The 10,092-nt window shown below is 37.5% G+C and overlaps 1 non-coding gene across 1 annotated transcript; it reads left to right on the top strand.

Annotated features, from left to right (window-relative positions):
• The first annotated feature begins 6,963 nt into the window (after positions 1-6,963).
• Positions 6,964-9,246, top strand: LOC112641864 (uncharacterized). Its single transcript, XR_004804030.2, has 3 exons — positions 6,964-7,177; positions 8,328-8,475; positions 8,936-9,246. It is a non-coding gene; the product is annotated as an uncharacterized LOC112641864 (transcript).
• The last annotated feature ends 846 nt before the right edge of the window (positions 9,247-10,092 follow it).

Raw genomic sequence — 10,092 nt, 5'->3', positions numbered from 1 at the left:
TTTGTATTTGAGTTCTTTCCAGTTTTTGAATGGATGCTTGTATTGTGATGTATTTCCCCCTCAGGACTGCTTTTGCTGCATCCCAAAGATTTTGAATGGTTGTATCTTCATTCCTATTAGTTTCCATGAATCTTTTTAATTCTTCCCTAATTTCGTAGTTGATCCTTTCATCTTTAGCAGGATGGTCCTTAACCTTCACGTGTTTGAGGTCCTTCCAAACTTCTTGTTGTGATTTAGTTCTAATTTCGAGGCATTATGGTCTGAGAATATGCAGGGGACGATCCCAGTCTTTCGGTATCGGTTCAGCCCTGATTTGTGACCCAGTATGTGGTCTATTCTGGAGAAAGTTCCATGTGCACTTGAGAAATATGTGTATTCAGTTGAGTTTGGATGTGGAGTTCTGTAGATGTCTGTGAAATCCATCTGGTCCAGTGTATCATTTAAAGGTCTCGTTTCTTTGGAGATGTTGCTTAGAAGACCTATTGAGGGTAGAAAGCACTAGATTGAAGTCACCAAGTATAAGTGTATTATTATCTAAGTATGTTTTAACTTTGGTTATTAATTGATTGATATATTTGGCAGCTCCCACATTCGGGGCATATATATTGAGTATTGTTAGGTCCTCTTCTTGGATAGATCCTTTAAGTATGATATAGTGTCCCTCTTCATCTCTCACTACAGTCTTCGGGATAAACTTTAGTTTATCTGATATAAGGATGGCTACCCCTGCTTTCTTTTGAGGACCATTTGAATGGTAAATGGTTCTCCAACCTTTTATTTTCAGGCTGTAGGTGTCCTTCTGTCTAAAATGAGTCTCTTGTAGACAGCAAATAGATAGGTCTTGCTTTTTTGTCCAGTCTGAAACCCTGCACCTTTTGATGGGGTCATTAAGCCCATTCAGATTCAGAGCTACTATTGACAGATACGAGTTTAGTGTCATCATGATATCTATTCAGTCCTAGTTTTTGTGGATTGTTCCACTGGACTTCTTCTTAAAGGGGAATTTTAAGAGTCCCCCTTAAATTTCTTGCAGAGCTGGTTTGGAGGTCACATATTCTTTTAGTTCCTGCCTGTCTTGGAAGCTCTTTATCTCTCCTTACATTCTAAATGAGAGCCTTGCTGGATAAATATTCTTGGTTGCATGTTCTTCTCATTTAGGACCCTGAATATATCCTGCCAGCCCTTTCTGGCCTGCCAGTTCTCTGTGGAGAGGTCTGCTGTTACCCTAATACTCCTCCCCATAAAAGTCAGAGATTTCTTGTCTCTTGCTGCTTTAAGGATCTTCTCTTTATCTTTGGAATTTGCAAGCTTCACTAATAAATGTCGAGATGTTGAATGGTTTTTATTGATTTTAGGGGGGGGGGGAATCTCTCTATTTCCTGAATCTGAATGCCTGTTTCCCTTCCCAGATTAGGAAAGTTTTCAGCTATGATTTGTTCAAATACATATTCTGGACCTCTGTCCCTTTCAGCGCCCTCGGGAACCCCAATTAAACGTAGGTTTTTCTTCCTCAGGCTGTCGTTTATTTCCCTTAATCTATCCTCATGGTCTTTTGTTTGTCTCTTTTTCCTCAGTTTCCCTCTTTGCCATCAACTTGTCTTCTATGTCACTCACTCGTTTTCCACCTCGTTAACCCTCGTCGTTAGGACTTCTAGTTTGGATTGCATCTCATTCAATTGATTTTTAATTTCTGCCTGATTAGCTCTAAATTCTGCAGTCATGAAGTCTCTTGCGTCCTTTATGCTTTTTTCTAGAGCCACCAGTAGCTGTATAATAGTGCTTCTGAATTGGCTTTCTGACATTGAATTGTCATCTAGAATTTGTCATCCTCTCCCACAGAGAGGACTGTTTCTGATTCTTTCTTTTGAGGTGAGGTTTTCCTTCTAGTCATTTTGCTCAGTGGAGAGTGGCCAAAAACAAGTTGTATTAGGAAAAGGAGCAAGAGAAGAGAGAAAGAAGGAAAGAAAAGAGAAAAAGAAAAAAGAAAAAAGGAAGAAAAAAAGAAAAGAAAAAGAGAAAGAAAAAAAGGGTGGGGGAAGCAAACAGAAATCAAAAAGCAAAGAAAAACAAAACAAACAAACAAAACAAAACAAAACCAAACAACAAACCACGGGGGAGTATCTTCTGATTCTGTGTACTTTAAGTCCCTTGACTTCCCCTGGAACCTGTCCGTCTAGCTGGTCTCCTGGGGGAGGGGCCTGCTGTGCTAATTTTCAGGTGTTAGCGCTTGGGGGAGCTGCTCTGCCCCCTGCCTGGTGCAGGGCTCAGTGGGGGTTGTTTACCCCGTGAGGCCCCAGGAGGAACAACCGCAGTGGCGGGGCCAGCTCTGGAGCCCTGGAGTCAGCTCCCGCAGTGACTCCGGAGCTCTCCGTCTGCAGGGCCTGGAGGCTCCGGGGCGGGGCCGCTGCTCTGCTCAGCTCCGGGCAGGAGAGTCCTCGTTGTCCTGGGCCCTCCCGGCCTATGCCTGTCCCGGGGGAGGCGGGATCCTGGGCTGTGTCCCGGCGCCCTGTGCTCCGGGACCTGCGCTGTTGGATTCGCCCTCCCGGGCCGCAGCCCCCTCCGCGGAGCCGCCCCCGAGCCCCCCGAGCTGCTCCCGCCCCGCAGCCCCCTCCGCGGAGCCGCCCCCGAGCCCCCCGAGCTGCTCCCGCCCCGCAGCCCCCTCCGCGGAGCCGCCCCCGAGCCCCCCGAGCTGCTCCCGCCCGCAGCCCCCTCCGCGGAGCCGCCCCCGAGCCCCCCGAGCTGCTCCCGCCCCGCAGCCCCCTCCGCGGAGCCGCCCCCGAGCCCCCCGAGCTGCTCCGGGTCCCGCCGTGCGCGCTGCAGCCCTTAGGGAGCTCGGCGCACTCTCCCGGGGCGCAGGTGTCTGTTAGTGTCCCCGGGAGCCCGAGGGCATCCCCGCCCTCCTGGGACCTGCTCCACCTCCCTGCGAGCCCCTTTCCCCGGGGAAGGTCGGTGCAGCTCCTGCTCCTCCGGGACGGGGCTCTCCTGTCCTGGGGACACTCGCCCCGGCCTCAGCCCGGCTCCTCGCGGGGCCCCTCCCCCTCGGAGGCCTTTGTTTCTTTACTTCTTTTTCCCCGTCTTCCTACCTGATAGAAGCGCGAACTCTTCTCACTGTAGCATTCCAGGTGTTCTCTCTTTAATTCTCAGGCCGAATTCGTAGATTTTCAGGGTGATTTGAAGGTTATCGAGGTAATTTGGTGGGGACAGGTGACTTGGGGACCCTACTCTTCCGCCATCCTGTCCCCTCCCTCTGAGAGAGGTTTTCTCTATTTCTATATTAAGTTTTACGATGAAGCATCCCACCTAAATTCTCCTTCACTGTCAATTTCTAGAACCCAACATCGACTTTTTATTTTTAAATGAGGGGCATAGAGATATTAACTAAAGATGAAGACATAGTGTTATTACTTCTGCAAGCACTTTTTCTTATACTTTCAAGTAAATTCATTTGCTTTACAGTGGACTCACACCAAACTTTTAGAAAAGTGTTACCAGTCACTTGACCAGACAAGAAAATTCTTCACAATAAAATGTAGATTTAAGTAGAATGAAGTAAAGATATTTCTTTTAAAGTATTTCTTCATATATAAGACAGCAAAAATATATGAAGATTGAAATTGTTAAGATGTCTTGTAAAATGTAATATATCAATAGTTTGTATTCTTCCCAAACTCTCTCACCAAGTTATCTGTTTCTTATACTTTCCAATCAAAAATTCCCATTTTATATTTCTTATATGTTTAGAAGTTAATTTGAATTGTTTTTTTTTGTTTTGTTTTGTTTTTAATTTGAATTGTTTTATTCAAAATGCTTAGAAATAACAGCAAGATAATAAAATTAAGGGAAAGCAAGTGAACTCTCCAGTATTCTTGAGTAAGGGATGAGGGTGGTTGGAGAAGGCTCATATTTGTTAACTACTTAAAAGAATTGAGATATTCTCTGATTTGTCATATCAACAGAATACACAGGAAGGTTCCTCATCAAAAGCTACTGAATTTTTCAACTGACACTTAAAAATGTTTATGTGGTAGATGATGTCGAGCAATTGTTGAACAATATTTATTTTAGATAACTTATAATGTATTTTTTTCAAAATTCAGGTCTTGCATAAAAAGAGCAAAAGTGCAACTCTTAGAACTCAACTTAAAATATGTTTGCTGGATATCTATTAAACAGGACTGAGCTAGTCTCACTTACATATGAGGATGAACTTAATTTCTAAAAGAACCTGAGGATCTCAGTATCTGATCAGGAGAGAGAAGGAGAGAAAAAGTATTAGAGTAGAACCTAATCCTGTGTAGTCATGATGATTGCTGATGAAAATATGACCCCTGTGTTGAGAATAAAGAAATAATTGGAATTAGCCAATGGAATAAGGGTTGGAAGGGCATTCATCTTAAAGAAATTATGTGGAAAAATTAATTTATCCATGAATTAAAGTCTGATACAGATGTAAACCTTCAGATGGGGTATCTTATTTTAATTGCAGTGACCACTTCTTGTGAGCTTCTCAATGGGACATTTACACTTAGATTAATAGACATGTGAGAATAATCCAACTGCTGCTGACTGGAAAATTAAGCACTTCCAAGTCACTAGTAAGCACAGGGGGTTACCTCCTCAGGACTAAGAAATAGAAAAAGATGTCAGAAAGATGGGATCAGAAGAAGGGGAGCAGCTCTGAGCTCAAGAATAGAATAAGGGAAGGAAAGATTTGCTGGCTCCCATTTTAGAGAGAATTGAGAAAATCAGTAGGTTAGGACAGGCAAGTAAATTGCATATACAGTATATATTTAAATTTATATATGCCTATGTGAGTAAAACTTACTTAAATTTTAAGTTATCCAATAACAGTGTACCAAGATTTTTGGTATGGGACAAAGAGCATATTTCTAATGATCAACTAAAATAATTAAATGTTTGGGATTATTAGGATTTTTATAAACTAAGTTAAAAGGTTACTTCTCATGTACAGATAAGCTTTCCATTCCTCCTTTTTTTTTCTTTCTAATCTACTGATTTTTTTCATGAGTCTTTCACTACTTACGCCCTCAAGATTGCACTCCTTAAAAGACTTGTAAAGCTGCTTGCCTTAAATACTAGAATTACTACATTGCTTTTCTTTTTAGAAGTTTTAGCAATAAGTATGAATGGAGAAAATAATATCATAGGCGAAAGTTACAAAGATTTTATCATCCTGTGTATTTCATATTATTAGTCTGGAGACAATAAATATCTGATATTTCTTTAGCAACTCTTCTTGCCTGGAATGTTTGATATACGTCACCATTTAGTTACAACACTCTTTCTCACTGAACATGGAATTGGCCTTAGAATTCTCTCTTGCTCAGCAGTCCAGATAGCCACTGATTGATTGATTGAATTGACAAAATAGGCACCTTTTATATATTTTCACTGTCCAAGATGATGTGGTTTTGATAATGTGAATGTTGCAGACCCTGGGCCACTAATTGTGGCAATAAATTGCTTCTTTATAATTTAATAAGGAAAATTAGGAAATGAAGAAAAAATGAAACAGGATAGAATACTTTCTCCAATGGACTCAATGCACTAGTTTTTGCTTTAATTTTCACAATTTAGGTGTTTTTTATTAGATCCACAAAATCCCTAATCCAGAAATGTAATATGTACTCTTCCATGTTGAACATTGTGGTATTAGATGGGAAAAAACTGCGCTCAGAACACATGAAAAAATTGTTTTAATACAACTTTTATGACATTTACCTTATTGATTTGTCATATGTTTCTTGGCTTGTCTTTTCAAAAATAATTTGAGTTTCTCAAGGCAGTGACAAGGTCTTTCTTTATGTTTCCTAAATATCTGGAATAACTACAACATGATCCCAGAATAGTGATCAATGAATCCAAGCATTCCTAAACTATCCAGTTATCTGTGATTTAAAATTCTTTGTATCTGTAAGACAAAAACAATTTAAATGATAGGTACTCTCACATTTAAATAATTATTGAAAAGAATGGTCTAGTTCTACTTCATGAGGTAGATTCTGTTTAATGTGTTGGGCATCCAGAGTAAAAGACTGAGATGGTGTTTACCTGCTCATAAAAGGGAGTGGTTTCCATGTTCTCCAAGGGACTAAACCAAACTCACAAATTATCCTGAGTTATACATACTTTATATTTTTATATATATTTATATATTTTTATATATATTTTTTGCTGTGTTTTTTTTAACTTGAGATTTAATATATGAAATATCCGAAATAAATTTCTGATGGGCTACAGTCCCTAGAGGTAACAATATTGCACCTTTCCTATCTTTGGAAAAAAAACACCTACCTTTCCTACCTTTGGTGCTTCCTGTGGGATTTGAGGAACAATTTCAGCTGCTCTTCTCCAATCTGCTATAATAAGCCATGGAATACTTATGATCTCAGAAATAACTCCATGCTACATAGAAAAAAATAGAAATGCGTTTGACTTCTAAACACAGGATGTTTATACATTAACATCATAAAACTTACTTGAGGGGATAATTCTTTTTTTGGGTATAACTAAGCTAGATAAGATAATTTTCAAACAAGTCAGTACAGTGTCATTGTTAATGCTAATATATATTTAACAAAAAATTTAGTGGATTATGAAATCACCTGACCACTCTAGATCTCAGTATTTTTTTGTGTAAAATTAAGTATCCTTAATTGGTAATATCAGTCTAAAATTCTGTTTTGGATTTCTCATTACATTGTGATTCTTACATTAGGGACATTAAAATAATAAGTGTAGTTATATAAAAAAACATACTTCTTTAGTATCATGTGAATTATTGCAAGGTTATTTTCAACCTTGATCATTTAGCAATGTAAACCCATAATCTTGTAACTATTAAAATTTCTTAGAGAAACTGCCTCAAGAGAAATCAGAATATGGAATTTTTGTGTGGCAATGCACCAACTTTTTCTAGTCACTATCTCTTTGAACATTCAACCAAGCATAGAAATGTTCTTACTCTTAATAAGCCTCAGTAATCAAGACTGTGCAGAAGAGTTCTATAAGTGAAAGGATTGTTTTTTCTTCTTTATTTCAGCAATACCTGAATTGAGACAGAAGATCTGTGAACTGTTATATCCTAAGAAGTCATTTACAATGAAGATCCTTCTTTCTTTCATTATTTTGTCTTTTGGTGTCTTCATTCCACCAGGTAATATGAATATTATTGCCACAGGGGTTAGCACTAAGTGAGGTCGGGTCAGGATTTTTAAAAAATAAATATCATTAATGTTATAGAATCATTATATTAATACTATTGGCAAGACCATATATTTATTTACAGTCCCTAGATGAAGAGATATATGAATAATTTTTCAAGGACAATTCACTAGTAAAGTCTGCAATTCACTTTGATTACATGAGATTTTACTTATAATATATATTTATATATTATAAATTTCTTTACATGTATACATATAATTACATATATATGTAAGCTATTGAAAAAACTAGCACTACCATGATTTAATCAATTCCTGAAATGTCCTTATTTAATAATCAAATTCTACTAAATTTAATATATTAGTAGATTCAAAAAAAATTTAGAGTGGAATGAATTTATTCTTGGAAATTATCTGTCTCACACTTAGAGTATTAATAGCGTAGGTTAAGTGAGGTTAAATGGCTTGCCAGAAGTCCAAAGATTAGCTATACATCTACTCACCTCCATTTAAATTCTTTATTTTGCTACTTTTTTGGGTAACCAAGCTATCTGTCATTGTTGAGATCAAAGGAGATCATCATAAAATAAACCTATAGTATTCCATTTTCTTACTGCTACTCTGCTCTGACATGCAAACATAAATAACTTTTTAGCTGATAGTTTCTCACCAAAAGAGAGCTGAACTTCAACTAACAATGTAACTCAAGGAATTAGAGTTAATTTAAATGAGAATAATTGTTTTCCTTCATCATCTTTATAAAAATTTATTAAAATATGTTCATTAAAATTCTGTTTCTAGAAATTTTCTGAAATAGTATATAGAATTACTTAGATTTAAATATGCACTGATCTGATTTTTTTCTTAATAGTAATGATGCTAATAGCTAGCATCTGTTCTGCTTTTTGCCCTTATTAATTTATTACTCATTACAATAGTCAGTGAGGTGATCTTTATAAAAACCAAGTCATTCATTTACTTATTCAACCTAATTTTGAAGATATATTTCACAAAATTATCATTTTTAAAAAACCTCTTATAGTATATAGAACCATGGAATAAAGGAAAATATGTTATTGTCTTTATTTTGGAAAGCATCCTTTTCTTATGCTTCAAAAGTAATCCTTTTTCCTTTTGCAGCGGGCTGTGACCAACCTGTTACCACTTCTATGTCACCATTGAGTACCATATGTAGAAAAAAGTTTGAGATACTATACTCAGAGAAGCAAAATTCTTCCACAATATTTGAAAAGGCAAATTATGGCACACACACAAAAAAACAATCCAGGTAAAATAAAACAAGTAGAATTATATCTTGCAATTTTAATCACTACCTATCAAATGAAATGGAGGAAATATCCTATGTTCTCTATCCCACTCCCCATTTGCTTAACTCCTGTCTTTGAACTTCTAGTTTTATGAAGGTTGAATTTCATGTTCAGAATGAGAAAGAAGTATCATTTTAAAGTCATAGGGTCTTATTTTTTATGAAACTATCTAGACAGATGTTCTTACTATTTCCAAAAGGGAACATTCTCCAGTCATTGCTCCAGAATCCTTAAATAGGATACTTGCTGATTTTTTGGCTTGCTATTACATAGGAACAGAAAGATTTAAATGGGGGGAAAAACAGTGAAGCCCTTTCTCTTTTCTTCCCTCTGTGGTCTGTGCTTCTTTGTAAGTCTTCTTTTAAATCTTGGCATTTCTTACCTGAATTTTTAATTCCATCCATTCTTGTCTTCTTTCAGCTAGAAGTAAAGAACACTATACTGTCTTTAATTGGTGGGATGCATGCATAAAACTTGGTAGTCAATGTAAAAATAAATGTGGTGAAAAAGAATTTAAGATGGCATACTGTGGAAGACCTACAACTCTTTGCTGCATGAAAGAATGTGACCACGTTGAGTTATTGAAGAGATCCATTCACAAAAAGAGGACAAATATTAACTAACTCTTCTCTTCAGTTCATTACCTCTATTCCTTTATTTATGGCCTAGTATTTCTGTCCATATATGTCTATGCTGAATAAAGAGCTAAATAAAATGTATTTCAGTTTGAATCACTCTTGAACATTGTATCTGCTTAGAAAAAAAGGAGTAGAATACAGAATGAGACTTCGAACTCAAGAATAGAAACATTAGATAAGAAGAATCCATGATGAGGGATCCCTGGGTGGCGCAGTGGTTTGGCGCCTGCCTTTGGCCCAGGGCGCGATCCTGGAGACCCGGGATCGAATCCCACGTCGGGCTCCCGGTGCATGGAGCCTGCTTCTCCCTCTGCCTGTGTCTCTGCCTCTCTCTCTCTCACTGTGTGCCTATCATAAATAAATTTAAAAAAAAAATTAAAAAAAAAAAAAGAAAAATCCATGATGAGACTACTGTGCTAAAGGTCATTCTGGGGCCAATTCTATGCTGAATGTAAAAAGCATGTTGTAAATGATTGGTGATGTATATCAAGCATTCTTTGAGAGTCAGGAGTAGGGAGAGAGCTGATGAGAGATGGAGGGTATGTGTTATCCCTGAATTATCATGGAGTCCTTGTAACTTTCTCATATTAGCTATCCTCTCCTGTTTACCGATAAAATTCTTACAATAAAAATAATTCAAGTGCTTAGCTAGCCCTTTGAGAAGAGTTGCCCCAAAGGGTAGAATAGAGGGGAATTATTATAAGAAGAAAGAGATGTAAGATAAGTCCTTGTACCCTGTAGCGATAACAATCATAATCATAACTGCAGTTATTTGTTATAGTGTTATGATTACAATTAACTTCTCTTTATTTTGTCTTGTGCTTTAAAGATATATATCTTATGTATCAGATGACTTTTATCCTATTTTTATCTTGATAGTTATTGAAGTCTTAGTGTGTTTGCTTGTAGGTACTAAATCCTGGGGGAAAATGGAGTTAC

The sequence above is a fragment of the Canis lupus genome, chromosome 12 (genome assembly GCF_003254725.2).
Source record: "Canis lupus dingo isolate Sandy chromosome 12, ASM325472v2, whole genome shotgun sequence".
NCBI classification, from domain to species: domain Eukaryota; kingdom Metazoa; phylum Chordata; class Mammalia; order Carnivora; family Canidae; genus Canis; species Canis lupus.
This window is presented reverse-complemented; position numbering and strand designations above follow the sequence as displayed.